General features: G+C 40.9%; 1 protein-coding gene and 1 pseudogene across 9 annotated transcripts in view; one reads left to right on the top strand and one right to left on the bottom strand.

Moving 5' to 3' along the window:
- Window positions 1–19049, top strand: part of LOC309655011 (LIM zinc-binding domain-containing Nebulette-like) — a 213316-nt gene that overhangs the window by 79716 nt on the left and 114551 nt on the right. The gene's annotated exons all lie outside the window — the stretch shown is intronic.
- On the bottom strand, window positions 15960–17555 carry LOC309654979 (elongation factor 1-alpha 1 pseudogene; annotated as a pseudogene). Its single transcript has one exon. The product of its transcript is annotated as an elongation factor 1-alpha 1 pseudogene (transcript).

Genomic DNA, 19049 nt, shown 5'->3' with positions numbered 1-19049 from the left:
GGATTCCGTGGACATGGTGCTGTATTCTTTTCATTGCCTCCTACCAGGTGACACACATTTTTGATTTGTTCCATTACTGGTGATGCTCACTTAATCACTTGATTAAGGTCATGTCTGCCAGCCTTCTCCTCTGTAAAATTACTTTTTTTCCCTTTGTAATTAATACGAACTTTGTCGAGGGTCCTTTGAGACTAGATATTGCATCCTAGTCCTCAGCAGACTTTTAATCTGTTCATTCATGTATTTTTATCAGTACAGAGTTATGATTTCCTGTTTCATTCAGTGGGTTATACTGCATCACTATCATTATTTATTTTGATCCTAACATGGTCCCACACCTGGCTAGTGTGACCCCATCTAAGCAAGTTTCTGTGTCTTTTTGACACAATTCTGTCATTCTTTAGGCACCTCCTTAGTTTCTGACACATTAAGATATTCTAGGCTCATCTGATATTCTCCCTGTCCCTCTTTGGAATCATCTATTTCTCCAAGGATCCCTGGTTTCTTTTAGTGAAGAATGGTTTTAGAAACCAAGCATTAGGGCATGAGGTATGCTTATTGCTATGGGGGTGTTGCTGCTTCCAAGTCCTCTTAGTGGTCAGGACTAGGAAATATATATTTATATTTATTTTTATGTGTGTGTTAAATATCATTAATTTCTGTATCTATGAGTTCATACCAATATCTTCATTTCCAGTTTTCTCCTTTTCCATATTTGTAACTCGCTTCTTTGACAGTGAGAAGCCTGGCTCCTGTCATCTTCTATATATTTACTTACTTGACCCCCCCCCCCCCCCCCGCCCCCAGTATGTACTAAGTTGCATGTCACTGTGCTGGCTGTCTTTCCCACCTCACACCCGTGGGAGGCTCTGCCATCCTGTAAGGCACTATAGCTCTCCCCTCTCTTTAATGGTGGCCACATTGATTTTTAGGCCACCTTAGGAAACAAATGGAAAGATTTCTTATCATTCAGTATCGTAACCCATAACTGCAGTTTTGCTGGGCTTAGTAGATGTGATGGTAAAGTAATACTGGATCAAATTGTAAAGTAACACATACCGGAATGTTACTCTCTGGGCGAGCATCCTTTGTTGGAATAGCCCTGTTGGGAGGTCACATGCTCGTGCCATTGATGCCACTGAAGTTGCTGTTGCTCGAACAGGTTTGGAACACCTCCTTCTGGGACTGCGTTGATAACTGCTTTGCGAGCCAGGTCAGAAACCCAGCCTTGTTACTCTCCTGTCAGAGTCCTACTTAAAAGCAACCGGAGCTACTTAAACATCTTTGGGAAAATGGTATTATTTCCACTGTGAGCCCCTTAAGAGCTGAGGCTGTCTTCATGTGGCACAGTGTCCAACGCAATAATTGTTGAATAATTCAATGAATGAATCTTATTTTTGGTTCAGTTTTCTCCAGCTTATGTGCCAGATTTAGTTCCAAATGACTCAGCTGTTTCCAAAAATGAAATCCACCCTCAAAGTATGAATATTTACCACAGTTGAGAAGAATCAAAAGTATATGTCTCAGGCATTGAATACAATATCAAAAGAGGAATTGTCACAGAGTTTTGAGCAGCCTCAAGAATATGTATATAATGTTCCAAAGCACCCAGTTAGAAGGTGATGACATTCTTTTATTGTACATATAAGTTGTGGTGTTTGTTAAAAGATTAGCATCATTCTTTTATAGTCAGTCGTATTTTATATGCATCATAAACTAAATGCTGATAGTAAGATCACAGCCACCAGAAATATCTCCCTATGTTTTATCCTTCACTGATGGTGATTTATGATCAGAGCTACTAGCTGCAACATCATATAATGCTATTCTCACCACTAAAGAATGTAATACATGTTGTTCAAAACAATAATATAATAATTATTGATATAAAATATCCATATTCTGCTCCTCCCCTGAGGGTTCTATCTTGTCATTGCTCACGGCTTCTGTCACATCCCCTTATCATACAAAAAAGGAAAGATCAACGTAGAACAGAGGCAGAGCTTCCCCGAGGGGTTCAGAGAACAAAACAATGATCATGTATGTCAGTGTATGTTGGTTCCTCCAAATGTTTGTATGACTGAAATATTTTAAAAATTAACAACTTTGGCAGTCTTGAAGGAGGAAAACAAAGTTGAACAAATAGAGGAATATGCAGCTCAATATGTGTGATTATGTGTTTGTGGGGCGCATGGGGAGTGGGTAAGTGAAGACAGGAGCCACAGACCTTCTTGAGGGGTAGTTGCCCCTCTTCAGTCTTTAGGTTTGGGTTAGAGGTTGCTGGGCCTCCGTGTATATTTACCTCGGGAGCTCTTTCAGAGCCCCTGTTATGTCAGGGCAATGTGGGGTTGAGACTTGGAGAAAAGGTTGAGGTTCCAGTCTTCAACTCACAAATTCTGTGTGTCTGCCCTTGAGCAAGTTTCTTAACCCCTATGAATCTCCCTTTCCTGTCTCTAGAATAGGATGGTCACACAGGTGTATTGGGAGGCTTAATGAAAGCACCCACCAAATAAATCACATAAATGAAAGTCTATCAAAGTGTTGTTTTCCCTGTGTTTTATATTGTATTAAAAAAAAAAAAAAATCTCAAGATGGTGGCGCTGCTTCCTTTTCACCAACTCATTTTCTTTCCCAGTCCCTGCCCGCTTGTCTCTCTGCCAGGGCGGTGCCCAAGATAACTTTCCCAGATTGCCATGCCCTATGGGAGACTCCGGCCAGAGTTTATAGGGAAGGTTTCACGGAGGCAGGCCGATAGGCACCTTCATGGGAAGGTTGGATTTCTAGATAGAAAAGCAAGGGAAGGTTCTAAGAGAAGGGCATTTACTATAAGATTTACCATTTATATTTGGGAGATAGGAATACAGGCATTCTGATGTTTCTATTAAGGCTGTCAGCCAGAGTCACACGTGCTTATTATGGTTGGATCAGTTGATACACCCGCCCCCTGGATCAGGGAGCAAACTGGAATCAACAGTGCCACCAAGTGGCACCAGGCTAATCAGCAAGTGGAAACACTAAGACAGCAACTTCTTCCAGGGCATTGCCCAAGTGTCTGTCTCTGTCTCTTTCTTTTTCTAAAAATAAGATCAAGGATATTTTCCTTGGCTGGATAGAGAGAGAATGATCTGGGAAATGAACCTTCCTCTGGCATGTGGCAAAGTATAGATAGATGATTCTTCTTTATTAAGCAATCGAAACTGTTGAAGGCCTGCCCAACTGAGCATGTCATGGAGGTAGATACCTCTGCATATGTGTATACAGGTCATTTGTAAAAACAGCAGCATGGGGCTGTGTGCTGGGATTTGAGAAGTATTTCGAGGTGCATCGACCAGGAATGAAGGTCCAGGATGATATATACTATAGACAATTCTAAATAGTATAGACAATAAAAAGGACTATATTTAGGAAAGGAAAACATTTATTATACTCTGTGATATTTTCAGTTTTTATACTGAGGATTTGTTCTTCTGATTGTAAAAGTGCTCACCATAGTAATTTGGAAAATTTATTATTTAAAAAAAATACATTTTACTTGTTCAAACGTTTTGTAAGTAACACAGAATGTTAAGATTTTCAAGATATGCAGATGTCTACTTCATCCGTGTCCATTCTTCTGTCATTAAGACAAGAATATATTTGTACTTGTGCTGCTGTTTTCATTTTTAGGTCTACTTTTAGATGCAAAAGTTGAGATGAACTTCCAGCCTCAATTGTTGCTTTCCCCATTACTTGTCTTTTTTCTCATCTATAGAACACATTTTCTATATCCACCCTCCCCTCCATTCCTGATTTTCAGAATAGTAACTGTGTTGAGAGCCAGAATTCTAGAGTCAGTCTCTCATTGTCCCTGCTATGACTCTGACTCTACAGTATTCATTTTACTCGATAGTTTGGCTATTTGTGGTATTGCTTTCTTAAGAGCTAAAGCACTTTCCTGTGGTCATGAATGGTGTTGGGGAGCCCATAGGTTGGGCTGCTAAAAGCTTTATCAATCCTGTTGTGCCTGAGAGGCATTAACTCCAGAGGAGAGAGATTTCCTCCTACCTTCTGGGTGTATTGGGTGGGAGGGACGGGTGCTGGGGGATTTCTGAACGAGATGGAAGTGAGGCACAGAACACCAGGAGGGTGAGTGGAACCAACAGAACGTTGGATGAATTCTAACTATGAAAATGACAGTGGTTTTATTTTTACTATCAAAAGTAATTTAAAAGTTACCTCACTGTGCAGCAAATATGAAGGGGATAAGTGAGGTAAGAAGCTTTTATTTCTTTTTCCTCATTTTTTTTTTTTAAAAAGGAAGGTAGATGAAGCATGATTTTTCAGTACTGCTCAGAACAAAAAGCAAGATAGACTCTAACAACCTTAATTTAAAAATAAGTATTATAATGTAGATAAGTTTTGGATTTGGATGGCTATTATTTTAATATATTATTTTTATTATGATTAAAATATGATTTAAATTTACTATTTAAACCGTCTTTAAGTGTTCAGTTCTGTGGCATTAAGTACGTTCACATTGTTGTGCAGTCATCACCACCATCCATCTCTAGAACTTTGTAATCTTCCCAGACTGAAACTCTGTACCTGTTAAACAATGACTCCTCATTCTCCTCTCCTCCTGGCCACTGGCAACCACCATTCCACTTTCTATCTTTACGAACTGATCACTGTAGGTACCTCATATACATGGAATCATACAGTATTTGTCCTTTTGTGACTGGCTTAAATCGCTTAGCATAATGTCTTCAAGATTCATGTGTTTTAGCACGTGTCAGAATTTTCTTCCTCTTTAAGGCGGAATAGTATTCCGTTGAATGTATATATCACATTTTGTTTATTTATTTGCCCATCAATGGGCACTTGGGTTACTTCCTCTTTTTGGCTGTGGGGAATAATGCTGCTGTGAACATGGATGCACAGATACCTGTTGGAGTTCCTGCTTTCAGTTCTTTTAGGTATATACCCAGAAGTGGAGTTGCTAGGTCATATGGTAATTCTACGTTTAATTTTTTTAGAAACTACCATACCATTTTCCACAGCAGCTACACCATTTTACATGCCCGCAATGAACAAGGGTTCCAATTTCTCCACATCCTTGCCAACACTTGTTAGTATTCTTTTTTTGTAACAGCCACCTTAATGTGTGTGAAGTGGTATCTCATTGTGGTTTTGGTTTGCATTTCTCTAATGATTAGTGATGTTGAGCATCCTTTCATGTTACTAGTGGCCATTTGTAAATTTCCTTCGGAGAAACGTCCGTTCAAGTCCTTTGCTTATTTTAAAATTGGGTTGTTTGTTATTTTGTTGTTGAGTTGTAGGAGTTCTTTGTGTATTCTGGATACCCATCCCTTGTCAGATAAAGGATTTGCAGATATTTTCTTAGGGTGTCTATATTTAAGTGGATTGATGATTTAAGTGGATGATACCCTGGGCTGAGAAAATCTACCATTCAAGTGATGTAACGTAGTAGACAACTGCTGAAAGCTAAGGTTTGAAGAAAATGAAGTTACCCTCGGGACAGGCAGTCCATGCTAGAGAGCAGGGGCAGAATCTTTCACCTTCGGGCAACCACATCATCTCCTGCAAGGGCTGCGTTTGCAAGTGTAAAACAGCTCCTGCTACCTCTTCTCCTCAGTGTGATAGGTTGGTTATGTGAAATCCTTGCCATTTGGTGTAACATCACGGATCACAGATGTAACCGTGTGAGACCCAGGTAATCAAGGTAACGACGGAGCTGTTCTTAGGTCTTGTTACTTCAGGGGATTGAAGAAGAGAAACAAGCTCTCCGTTTACAGCTCTCCTGTTATCAGCCAGTGACACAGCCCAGTTAGTATCCAGCCATTTTAAAGAAATGAAGAAACGGGTGGGTGTTCGAGAGGTGTTTTCCCCTTAGCATTTATTTATGTAAGTATTCGTTGCTAGATCCCTTCATGGGTTTGTAATTCAAAATGTTATCATTGTATTTCGAGAGTGGGTATGCCACTCTTATTTCATATTTTTTTTCTTTTTTTTTGTAGCTATCTTTAATTATTTATTTATTTATTTATTTATTTATTTATTTATTTATTTATTTATCCTTGGCTGTGTTGAGTCTTCGTTTCTGTGCGAGGGCTTTCTCTAGTTGCGGCAAGCGGGGGCCACTCTTCATCGCTGTGCGCGGTCCTCTCACTATCGCGGCCTCTCTTGTTGCGGAGCACAGGCTCCAGACGCGCAGGCTCAGTAGTTGTGGCTCACGGGCCTAGCTGCTCTGCGGCATGTGGGATCCTCCCAGACCAGGGCTTGAACCCGTGTCCCCTGCATTGGCAGGCAGATTCTCAACCACTGCGCCACCAGGGAAGCCCCCACTCTTATTTCAGAACAGAGAAACATTTCTTTTATCTTATTTTCTTTTTTCTTCTTCTTTTTTGGGTGATAGTCCTAAAAGAAGTTAAACGAGTAAATGAGAAGCAACACTTGACTAGAGATGCACTAATGTAATAGTCTCTCAGTGAACAACATCCTCTGTGAGGAGGACGGTATCAGTGTCTCGGAGGAATCCCATAGAAGCCGGTGGCAGGATCTCTGCCTGTGGTGAGCCATCAACCTCACTGGGCCTGGGTCTAAAAAGGCATAGGATGTGTGGTGTAAACATGTTTATAAGTACAAGCAGACACACTTAAAATGATGCATGTTTATGCTAAAGGATGTGAACTGGGATGGTCCCATAGGCCTGGGGGTGGGGAGAAACCATGAAAGGGCAAGGACTTTTGAGCATAGCTTTGAAAGACAGCAATAACATGAATTGGCATAAAAACAAGATTAGAGTTGTAGTAGGCATTTTATAGCATTATCGTCTCTTTTCGTCCTTGCTATGTATAACAGGATTCATGGAAATCCATTAGGTCTGAGGATTTGTTTGGGGGATAGTAGGAGAAAGAAAGTAGTGAGATTATTGAACATAATAAACGAGGGCCTTTTTCCAGGGTTGAGGAATGCATAGCCTCTTGAGCGGTCACGGAAAGCCTTTCCAACTCTGCGGTCCCTCTTTATGGAGGCCACACAGCATGCACTTCTTTGTCCCGGCGTAGCGGAGGTACCGGCTCATGTTGTCTCTAACTAGAGTAGAATTGACCTGACAGCTGAGTCCTGAGCTGCTTGTGGGAGTTGGCCCAGAGCCACCTTGGTGTACCCTTCGTGTGCTCCCCCTTCTGTCCCTTGTTCTCCCTGTGATGGCAGCCAAAAGCCCTGTGGCCTGTCTCCTCTGTGCAGTGTACCTTTCAGTTGTCCTAGCACCTGTTTCAGAGGATTCTGTTACTGGCTTCTGATAAAAGTGGCACCTCCAGGGTAGTGGGTTGAATGGTGGCCCCCAAAGATATGTCCACCCAGAATCTCAGAATGTGATCCTCTTTGGAATAGTGGTCTTTGCAGATGTAATGAAGGTACAGCTCTCTAGATGAGATCATCCTGGATTAGGGTCGGCCGTAAATCCAATGACAAGTGTCCTTATAAGAGACAGAAAAGGAGAAGACACACAGGGCCTAAGAGGGGAGGGCCATGTGAAGAGGGACGCTGAGAGTGGAGTGATGGCGCCAGAAGACAAGGAACGCCAAGGATGGCCCGGCAGTCACCAGATGCGGGGAGAGTCACGGAACGGATTCTCCCTCAGAACCCCCTGGAAGAACCAACCCTGCCAAAATCTTGATTTCAGACTTCAGGCCTCCAGAACTGTGGGAGAATATATGTCTGTTGTTTTAAGCCTCCAGGTCTGTGGTAATTTGTTGTGGCAGCCCTAGGAAACCAACCCATTCCGTGTGTTGGACATGTTAGCTAAGTGGTCCTTATATGAATAGATGGACACGGAGAGCTTTAAGACTGAAAGAATCCTGGAGACACTAATTCAGTCATTTTTTTTTTTTAGCTCTGGCTGCACATTAGAATCATCTGGAGAACTTTTAAAAAGGATAGATGCTGGATCCCTAAACCTAAAACAACCAAATCAGAATCTCAGGGGGCTGGGTTAAGGGATTAAAAAAAATTTTTTTTTTTTTAAATTTTGAAAGCATCCTAGGTGATTTGAATGCACAGCCTGGGTTCAGAACCACTGATGTCTTCTAGCTGTCCCATTTTTACAGATGAGGAAACCAAGAGTCAGCAAAGCTGCCCTGTGGGCCAAAGAAAAGCTTAAAACATCCTTCTGTGAAGGCTGGGAAGGACAAAAACAGCTCATTCAGGCAGACGGATGAGTGTGTTGGGAAAATAAAGATTTAGGGAAAAAAGGGGAAGAGATTAATGAATTCATTTCATTTTGGGGTTTTGTGGACACTAGTGATGAAGAGGGGGAGGAAGGACTCATTTGCTAATATTTTCAAGGGTCCTACCCCCAGTCCTGCATTTAAAAGAGAATTTGTTAACGTAATACAAGAAATGTTTCCCTTCCTATACATGCATGCCAGTATAAAATATTTATGGATATTTTTACCTCCTAAAATGAGATTTTCAGTTTATTTTTATTCCCTTAAGAAATTTGAATAGGGTCTAGATGTCTCTATGGCAAAGGAAATGAATAATTGTGTTTCAAGTCTTATTATGGTGTTTTAGTAAATAACATAGAAGATTTATTAATGTTCAGAGTAATTGTTAGGGAAAAAAAAGAGTGTCTGTTGAAACAGGACCTTGGATCAGGGCTGTGGTATTAAATCTAATCACCCCACTTAGGCTATCCCTCCTTTGGAGACTCATAAAGATAAGGGTAACAGGATAATTGGGATATTATGTACTCTTTAAAACAACATGATTTAGTCCAAGTAGGAATCTCTGGGTCTCTAAATTAATCCCCTGGGGAACAAATGAAAAATATATATGTGATATATTATCGAGGTATATATTTTGGTGGTTTGGTATCTTGGAGTGTCTCACATTAATCTGTCATTAATTTTCACCAGGGCAGTCTTGACGGTGATTAAAGCGTACCTAGATAATCAGAAGCTAAAGAAGCCCACCGAGAGATTTACTTAAATGATCTAATCAGCTTTTCTTTTCATAGAAGACACAAAACTGAGGTCCTGATGACTGGAGGGCATTAACAATCCCAGGGCACTTTTCACAAAAGTCCGGGTATTAGCCCCAGTGTCCTGGCCAAATTCCAACTCAAGTAATGCCATTTTGTCTCCCGAAAACGTCCCCCTGCAGCTACCAGTGGATACAGTATTATTCTTCCCTTCCTGTCCGAAGCGTGAGGCTTTGTGTGGACGTGGCACCGTGTGCAGCAGATCCGATGCTTCATTTCTATTATGAGTGCCCGCGTTTTGGCTAAGCTGCCACAAGTACGTGGTGGGGGATATTTACATGACTTGCACTAACAGGGGAAAATGGCGTTAAGACTTACTCTTTCAGAAAACTTGTTTATGTCTTTTGTAAAAAATGATGGTATGATTAATATTATCAGATATGAATACATGTATGTGCATTTTAATCTCTTCGTACCTTATTTTGTTCTATAGAGGGGTAGAAACAGTTATGATGACCAGTGACCCATGCCAGGTTGTATTAAAATGTGTAAAATCAAGCGTTTCTTAGTTTGTTTAGAAAATGTAAAGAAAGATTAGAAATGCCCAAAGAAGCAGAAGACTTAAGTGTGGAGTGATGAGGAGATTCTGGATGCCCTCTCTGGTTAATGGGCCTAAGGCTCATTGAGAAAATTCTGATTCAGGGAGAAAAGAGATTAATTCTTTTGGCCTGGGCAATGGTTTCATAACAGCAAACCTGGACAGCTTGACAAACTATTTCTGGAATCCTGTTTTTTTTTGAAACAGTCTGTTCACTTAGAGGGAAAATTTCCATTTGGTTTGTGTGAGCCTGATGCCACAGGGGAGAGTTGGCTGTTTTGTGTGAACAGGACGGCTGATGACTCTTGGAAGTGCCCCATGTCATTTCTTTCTTGGGAGATTGAGAAACCAATACAGAACCTCTTGAGAGGTTAAGGGAAACCAAGGCAGAAAGCTGGGAGAAAAGCTGGTTCCATATGAATTGGAAAATAGTCATGATGAAGAAGATGAGAAAGTTCAAACGGTACCAGGAGGTACCCTAAATATTTTAGGTTTTAAAGGTCGAAACTTAGAATTAGATTATTAGCCAGTATTTATATTATTAGCCAGTATATATTAGCCAGTATTTAGACATTCAAGCTCCCTTTCTCATTATTTCCTCCTTTGACATCGGTTAGGACTTTTTGGTTGCAAGTGACAGAAAGGCAATGCAAACTAGCCTAAAGCAGAAAGGCAAAGCAAACTCGCCTAAAGCAGAAAGGCAAGAGGATGTACTGCTTTGCTAGCTGATGGCTGAAAAGCCCAGGTGTCAGTGGGTCCTGGGGTTATCATCAGGTTTCAGCTCTTCTCTCTTGTAACTCTTTTCCCGGTAGCCTCTTTCCTTATGATGATGGCAAGATAGCTTTTAAGCAAGCTTCAGCCTTATATCCTGGCCAGCTCCTCAGAAAGAATTTTCCTTCCCTAATAGTTTGAATGAAAACTCTAAGATTATTTGCCTGGGTCTGATTTTAGTCACATGCCCATCTCTGTGGCCAGGAGGATGAGACAAACTGAAGAGGTGGGGCTTCAACCAGCCACACTCAGACCAGAGGGGCTGGGTCATTCCAAAGGGAAGAGCAAGTTGATGCTACCGGGAGGAAAATGGATGCGGAACACCAAAATGCAGGTGTCCATCGCAGACATGTAAATTCTGATGCATTTATTTAAAAGTGCTCACCTACACTTTTTTGACTTCATAGAAGGGTTCAACACATTTGACTATACACACGTAAAGTGGAGAGTCACGGGGCTGGCTTCTTAGTCTTGTTTCCCACCCAGTAGAGAAATTCACAATTTCAGTGTCCATGCTAAGTAGTCTTTCAGCTTCTACTTGAATTCCTTTGAAGATGTTAAGTTTGTTACTCCATAAGTGCGTATATACCATTTTAATAGGAAGTTCTTCTTTACCACATTAAGTTGAGAGTTTCCCCTCTCCTCTCTTGACTTTGTGCCAATGGTCCGACTTTGTGCCAATGGTCCCTTTTCTGCCTTTTGGAGTCACGTGGAGTAAATTTAATCTTTCTAAGCCACAGTCTCGTGGCTCTTTCAAATTCCATCTTGTCTCTTGGCTACACACACCTATTTCTCTTCATTGTACACTTCTCTCCCCGCTTCCTCCTGTTCCTTCTATTTTATAATATAAAGAAACCTTATAGGTGCTCATTTTTGGAGGAAACTCTGTGTCCCCGATTTCATAACAATTGTTGGACATGTAATTCATCTTTAGAAGTTTCTCAAGTTTCTCATGAATTACAGTTTGAGGCTCAATATAAAGAGTTTGTCATGAAAGTGAATTTTAAAAATAGCACTCTCAGACATTTATGTATTCAATTTTAAAACTCTCAGACATTTATGTATTCAATTTTAAAAGTAAAGTTAAATTATTTCAGAAACATAGGCCTTTAAACATTTTTGGTGTGTGTTCTAAACATTCTAAAGATGGAGCAAATGGGGCATGATGACAGTAATTCTGAAGTGTCCTAAAATAGTCCATGGATATAAATATTCAGTTAAATTGTAAGAGAATCATGATTTTGTAGATCAGAATTAAGATTCTAATGCACACTTGACCTAGTAAATGAACTCTTAAGGAATGTCTCATTGTTCTCCCTTGCGTTACTGTGTTTTTAGTACGGTAAGTCCAAGCCAAGAATATTAAAATCTTGGCTTTTAGAGGAAATTCAGAGGCTTAAAATAAAACTTCTTTATTAGTGATTCTCTACTAGCCATTTACATTTCTGGATCAATGTCATTTTCCTTTAGCTAAATATCTTAAACAGATTTGTCTTAGAAAAAGTGTATATTGTTCTATTTCCTGTTTTTTCTACTTTGAATCGATCTCTTTTAATCACTAAATTTTGTTAGTTCTTAACCTTTATTTTTGTTTATAAGCATTAGCAAGAATAAGATTGATCAACATTGAGTTGCTATCATCTTTATAAGAAATGCAGTAGTAGCAAATTTATTCATTTATCTAGGTGATGATTACTGTTTTCATGAAAAAGTTTTCATTTAATAATATTTTTCCAGCAACTGCAACATATAATATGTCTGGTGGGTAAAAGTCTGGGGAAAAGGAAATCTGGCGTCTTTAAGAAGTGTACACTTCTTGCAAGGCAGGGAGGAGAAGCCGAGTGGACTTTAAATGAGTTATCCAAGCCTATGAGAATGGAGGGAGGTGACCCAAATCTTAGGAAGATTGTTCTTCACTCTCTCATTTTCCGTACAGCTTAATGCTGATGTGGAGAGACTGATGGATCCCGAGTTGGCAGAGCTATTAGTCTAAGAGGAGGATGAATTGAGGATGCAGGTGTGGAAGGATAGAGAGGAGGGCTAACACGGCACCGGGTGGAAGAAAGGTGTGCAGCTGCGGATGGTAAGACCAGAAGAGCAACTTGTCACATGCAATTTCGACTGAAACCCATCACCCCGGCTTTGTTAATGTTTTTACCTAGTGCAATTTCTTTTCCAGTGACTGTTCCAGGAATAACGTGCCAGATGGAGTGAAAGTGTTACTGGGTCGAGTGAAATCCTATTACTAGTCCCATCTGCTCATGGCCCCTGGGGCTTCACAGCTGCAGGATTAAAGACTAATCCTGAGTGACAGACGCAAAAGGGGCAATCCTCATACATAGTAGGTGCTCAGTAAATGCCATTGGATTTGAGTGAAGACATTAGTGATTGATGGGGCTGCTTTTGCAATAAGAAACATGAGTTAAGACATGAACATGTTTTAGAACAGTTTCTGCCTATATTTCAAGAGGAAACACTTCAGTTCTTCCCGTCTTTCTTTCTTCTTAAACAAATACTTTCTGAACACCTGCTAAGTACTTAACTCATTTTAGATACTGTGCGTGGAAAAACAATCATATAATCCCAGCTTTTTATGAGGTTGAGGCTGTGTACCTAATTTTTTGTCCTCTAACACAAGCTTTAAAAAAATCATCTCAAATCCTCCCAAATTATTGCCAAGTTTGAAGAAAACAAAACAGCACTTTTTTTTGTTTGTTTGTTTATTTATTTTTGGCTGTGTTGGGTCTTCGTTGCTGCATGCGGGCTTTCTGTAGTTACGGCGAGCGGGGGCTACTCTTCCTTGCGGTGCGCGGGCTTCTCATTGCAATGGCTTCTCTTGTTGTGGAGCACAGGCTCTAGGCATGCGGGCTTCAGTAGTTGTGGCACGTGGGCTCAGTAGTTGTGGCTCGTGGGCTCTAGAGTGCAGGCTCAGCAGCTGCGGCACATGGGCTTAATTGTTCCACGGCATGTGGGATCTTCCCGGGCCAGGGCTCGAACCCGCGTCCCCTGCATTGGCAGGCGGACTCCCAACCACTGCGCCACCAGGGAAGCCCAAAACAGCACTTTTGTTCATTTGTATGTTAGTGTGTTAAGCAGAAAATGGTGATCAATTTCACGATGTAAATAGAAAACAGCCTGGAAAGGATTCTGTGTTCCTCTGAAACTAAAGTGTATGCTGTGGGTCAGATTTTTCTCTTCTCTCAAAGTGAGGTTTCTCCCTATTCCTTAAAGGTGCTTCCATGTATAGTTCAGTGCCATCCAGGAATAAACCCTTTCAATCACTCATTATTGGGCAGATTCAGATATATAGGGAGAACTACCTGTACTAAATATTTGATACAACACACCTTCCTAATATCAGTTAAAAAGCCCCTCTGCTGATTTGTTTCTTCCCTCCAGTTGCCTATCTCATTCTCAAGATTTTTTTTCTTCTGCTTGCACAAATCAATTTCCTTTTTCGGGCTGCTTTTTCCCCTCACCCAGTCTGTACACCTCTGCGGCACCTATCACCATAGCACCCATTTAATTAGTATCTGTGCTAATTATCCTATCTTTAAGACACAGTGGCTTGGTTTGTTAGAACAGAATTTATACTGCATTTCTAATTATGGGCATTTATAGGTAATTGCTTAATTTTGATGTGGTAAGAACATGGTTTGCAATATTTTTAGAAACAGTAATTAGAAATGCATCTCCTAAAATCATTACTTTAAAAACTTCATTAACACTTAAATAAAGAAGCAGAATAATTTAATTAGTAAAAGTTAATAAAAACTTTCAGTTGCCTTAAATGGACAATAAAACTAAAGGGGATTGTGTGTATTACTAATTTTTTCTTAAAGTTGAGTCAGATCCCTATGTGCTGGATGTGAACTCATGAATTTTCTTTTTCTGTATCCTTGGCCATTGTGTTTATGATTATTGTGGTGGTTGACCTGGATTGTTTTTCTGAGTAGGAAACACCCTCAACAGATAAAAATCAGCGCTTATCTTGGCTTTGCAGTAAAAATCCCAAAATAGCATAAAAGTTTTTAAGGAGTGAACAAATCTGTAGAAATCAGAAAGGAAATATGTATGTATTTTTAGAAATCTCATTTGAATTCAGATTGTTTTTTGACCTCTACTATATATTTAAATAGGTACTAGTTTTCTATTTTAAGCCTCCATCAGTGCTGTGGTTTTTAAACAACAAAGCAAAACAAAATAAAACAAAAATCCCAAGTGAAAAAAAAAAAAAAACCCTAACTGTAACTCCAGAGATATTTAAAAGCATTTCTGTAGAGACACAGACGTAGAGAACAAACAGAGAACAAACATATGGATACCAAGGGGGAAAGGGAGGTGGTGGGATGAATTGGGAGATTGGGATTAACATCTATACACTATTGATACTATGTATAAAATAGATAACTAATGAGAACCTACTGTATAACACAGGGAACTCTACTCAGTGCTCTGTGGTGACCTAAATGGGAAGGAAATCCAGAAAAGAGGGGATATGTGTATACACATAGCTGATTCACTTTGCTGTACAGTATAAACTAACACAATATTGTAAAGCAACTATACTCCAATAAAAATTAAAAACAAATAAAAACATTTCTGTTCTACAGTGGGAATCAGAAAGAAAATATAACCAACATTGATTCTAAAAGTTTGAATAGAAAACCTTGATAATCTCAGTCATGTTTCCATGGATTTCATTAAAGAGACATTCCAGCTCCATGTTACTCATTACGATTTATTTATTAAATTTAGTTAAATGTAATTCTAATGTTAGTCTAAAATATTAGGTCTCTAATGACTATTAGTGGTTTGATATTAATTGCGAACTTAGAACATTAGGTACCATGCAGGACAGAAGCCACAGCCTGTGTCCTTGCTGGCACATGGGGAGCGATGTAGGAGCAGGGCCATGCATGTGACATGTGCAAGGGTGGACACCCGAGGAGGTTAGAAATAAGGTGGAAGGTATAAGAGAGCAAGATCATAACTGCGTGAGTGGTTGAGAGTCTTTTTTAAACACCAGGGCTTTTGTTGTGTTCTTCTTCAGTCCCTGGAGCAATTGGGCATATATAGTAATGTCCCAGGTGTCCCCAAGCTGAAATCACTCTGGCTTTCATATACCTGTGGCCTTTCGTGCAACCTTTATTTCTAATGCTTTATCTTTTATATACTCAGCTTCCGCTTTTGGTTCTCCTTTGCAGCAAAATCACTCTTGTAGATTCATCTTCTTGACCACAGCTTGGCCACCCCGCCCTTCTTTGTGCTCTTTAGGTTTACACTCTTCTCAAATGCTCAATACATTAAAAAAAATTGATGCCACAGCACTGTTACCTTCCAGAGATCCCATTTCAAGTCCTAGTTCTGTTGTGTGTAGCAGTAATAAATAGACCAGTGGGGGATTTAGGGGTTGGCCGGATAAGACACATATCTAAATCCTTCAGCTATGGAAACAAAGGAACAAAATTTCTAACAGCACTCCTGGGCATACCTAACAGATTCCTTTTTTTTTTTTCCTCATTAAACTTTTTTAATGAGTCTCAAATTCTGTGACAGATTTTTGGTCAAGTTGTTTCCATTAGAAAGTACTGAGTTTAAAAACTAATAACTTAAAACTGCCACACACAAAACAAATGGTCCGCAAAACATTCTCCTTTCCTTCTGAAGGTTTTACGATGCATTGTTATCATTAACCGGTCTTTTGCTATTAAACTTAAATGGCCAATTGAGACAAATAGTTCTGAGGCTGTTCTTCCACCACTGATTAAGACTGGGGTGGCAGGTATTGGGGATAATATTCATTTAGCCTTCTGAGCTTTCTGGGCAGACTTGGTGCCCTTGCCAGCTCCAGCTGCCTTCTTGCCACTGCTTTGATGACGCCCACAGCAACCGTATGTCTCATGTCATGAACAGCAAAATGGCTCAGAGGAGGATAGTCAGAGAAGCTCTCAACACACATGGGTTTGCCAGAAACCATATCAACGATGGCAGCATCACTAAGTTTCAAGAATTTGGGTCCATCTTCCAGCTTTTCCCCAGAACAATGATCAGTCTTCTTCAGTTCAGCAAACTTGCAAGCAACGTGAGCTGTGTGACAATCCAGACAGGTGCATATCCAGCACTGATTTGGCCTGGATGGTTCAAGATAATCACCTGAGCTGTGAAACCAGCTGTTTCCATCGGTGGGTCATTTTTGCTCTCACCAGCCATATTGCCATGACGAACATCTTTGACACGTTCTTGACATTGAAGCCCACATTGTCCCCAGGAAGGGCTTCACTCAAAGCTTCATGGTGCATTTCAACAGACTTCACTTCAGTTGTCACGTTGACTGGAGCAAAGGTGACCACCATGCCAGGTTTGAGAACACCAGTCTCCACTCGACCCACAGGAACAATGCCAATACCACCAATTTTGTAGACGTCCTGGAGGGGCAAACGCAAGGGCTTGTCAGTTGAGTGAGTTGGTGGCAGGATGCAATCCAGAGCTTCATGCAGTGTGGTTGGTTCCACTGGCATTGCCATCTTTACAGGTGACTTTCCATCCCTTGAACCACAGCATGTTAGCACTTGGCTCCAGCATGTTGTCACCATTCCAGCCAGAAATCGGCACAAATGCCACTGTGTCGGGGTTGTAGCCAATTTTCTGAATGGAGGTGCTGACTTCCTTAACAGTTTCCTCATATCTCTTCCGGCTGTAGGGTGGCTCAGTGGAATCCATTTTATTAACTCCAACAATTGGTTGTTTCACACCCCGAGTGTAGGCCAGAAGGGCATGCTCATGGGTCTGCCCATTCTTGGAAATACCTGCTTCAAATTCACCAATGCCAGCAGCAACAACCAGGACAGCACAGTCAGCCTGGGATGCGCCTGTAATCATGTTTTTGATGAAGTCTCTGTGTCCTGGGGCATCAATGGTGGTCACATAGTACTTGCTGGTCTTGAATTTCCATAGGGAGATATCAGTGGTGATACCACGCTCGTGTTCAGCTTTCAGTTTGTCCAAGACCCAGGAATACTTGAAGGAGCCCTTTCCCATCTCAGTAGCCTCCTTCTCTAACTTTTCAATGGTTCTCTTGTCAATCCCACCACATTTGTAGATCAGATGGCCAGGAGTGGTAGACTTCCCTGAATCTACGTGTCCAATGACAATGATGTTGATGTGGGTCTTCTCCTTTCCCATTTTTGCGTAGGTTTAGCAGTGGTTTTCATGACGCCTGTGTCCTGGCGGCAAACCCGTTGCGAAAAAGCCAGATTCCTTTTAAAATCTCATTTCTTTCTCTTTATTGCCTTTTCCTTCTTCCCCTCCCCCATCTTTTGCTGTCTTTCACCCTAACACGTTGTGATAGAGAGTTTTCTTAGTTCAGAGGCTAAGAATTTAGCTGTATTGATTTGTCACATTGCACCTGCTGAAATCCTAATGGAAAAAAACTTGGCACATGAAATAGAAGTCAGTCTGATAAAATTAAACCTCACAAATTATGCAGCTGCTGTGTACATAGAGAACGCTATCCGAATCTTCATCACTGACTGCTTCAATATTCTCATTTTACATCTTGGCTCTTTTCATTGGGCTTGCATTTTGCATGTTGGGAAAGTACATTTTGGGATGGTCATTTCATCCTGCAGAAGCAGACACTTGATTCATATGGCTATGTGATTGCAGCTGTAACTTACGTTCATGTAAAGTGTGGTAATTTACAGATGATTATGTGTAGAGCTGACGCAGGTACAGCTTCTGCAGAGGAGAAACTGATGCCAAAGAGTCACTTTGTGTAGGTGGCTCAATCCCGAGGGACTGTGAGGCCGAGGGGGACGCACCCATCTTTAGGGGCAAAAACATCATTTAAAGGGAGAATGATATTAGCATACTTTCTGGGGGGTAACTCTGAAGAGTTTTACTTCTTCCTAGGATCTCTGATTTTTTTATTTTATGGCCACAATGTTTGCAAGGCTGAGACTGAGCTGTGCTTGTGCCAACTTCGGAGAAATTTAGGTAGATGAACGTGTGAAAAAGCTATTTACGTAAAAACAAATGTCACCTCATGTTAGGGATTTCTACCTCCTTTTTTAATTTCTTCATTCACACGTGTATTAAGTGCCTACCAAGTACAAGGCCCAGTTTAGGAGCTGGGGATATAGCAGTTCCCTTGCTCACATGGAACTTCATTCTCGTGAAAGGACACAGATTAAAAAAAATGGTTAATAGTTCACAAATCACTTGGTGCTCCATGCTATGGAAACAGTAACGCAGGGAAAGAGAATGCTGGGTTGAGGGGTGAGTTCCTATTTTATGCTGGGTAATCAGAGATGGTCTCCAAGGAGGGGATATTTGAGCAGACCTGATGGAAGTGAGAGGGTGAGCTGTGATGTTTGGGGGAAGAGCAGGTATAAAGGTAGGAGGTGGAAGCACGGTGGTGTGTTGGAAAAAGTAAGAACAGTGAATGGAGAGAGTACAGGGCAGAGGAGGTGGGGCTTGGAAGAAGCAGGAATCATAAAAGGTCTTTTAGAAGATTTTAAGAATTTTGACTTTCACTAACCGAGACGAAAAGTGTGATGGTGTCTGATTTATGTTTTACAAGTCCTGTCTGGTCGCTCTGTTGAGAATAGGCTGTAGGAGGCAGGGGTGGATGCAGGGAGCCCCATCAGGTGTCAGGGGCAGTTATCCAGGTGGGAAATGATGGGGTTTGTG

This window comes from Balaenoptera physalus (assembly GCF_965194825.1).
Source record: "Balaenoptera physalus genome assembly, chromosome: 2".
In the NCBI taxonomy this organism is placed as follows: Eukaryota; Metazoa; Chordata; class Mammalia; order Artiodactyla; family Balaenopteridae; genus Balaenoptera; species Balaenoptera physalus.
This window is presented reverse-complemented; position numbering and strand designations above follow the sequence as displayed.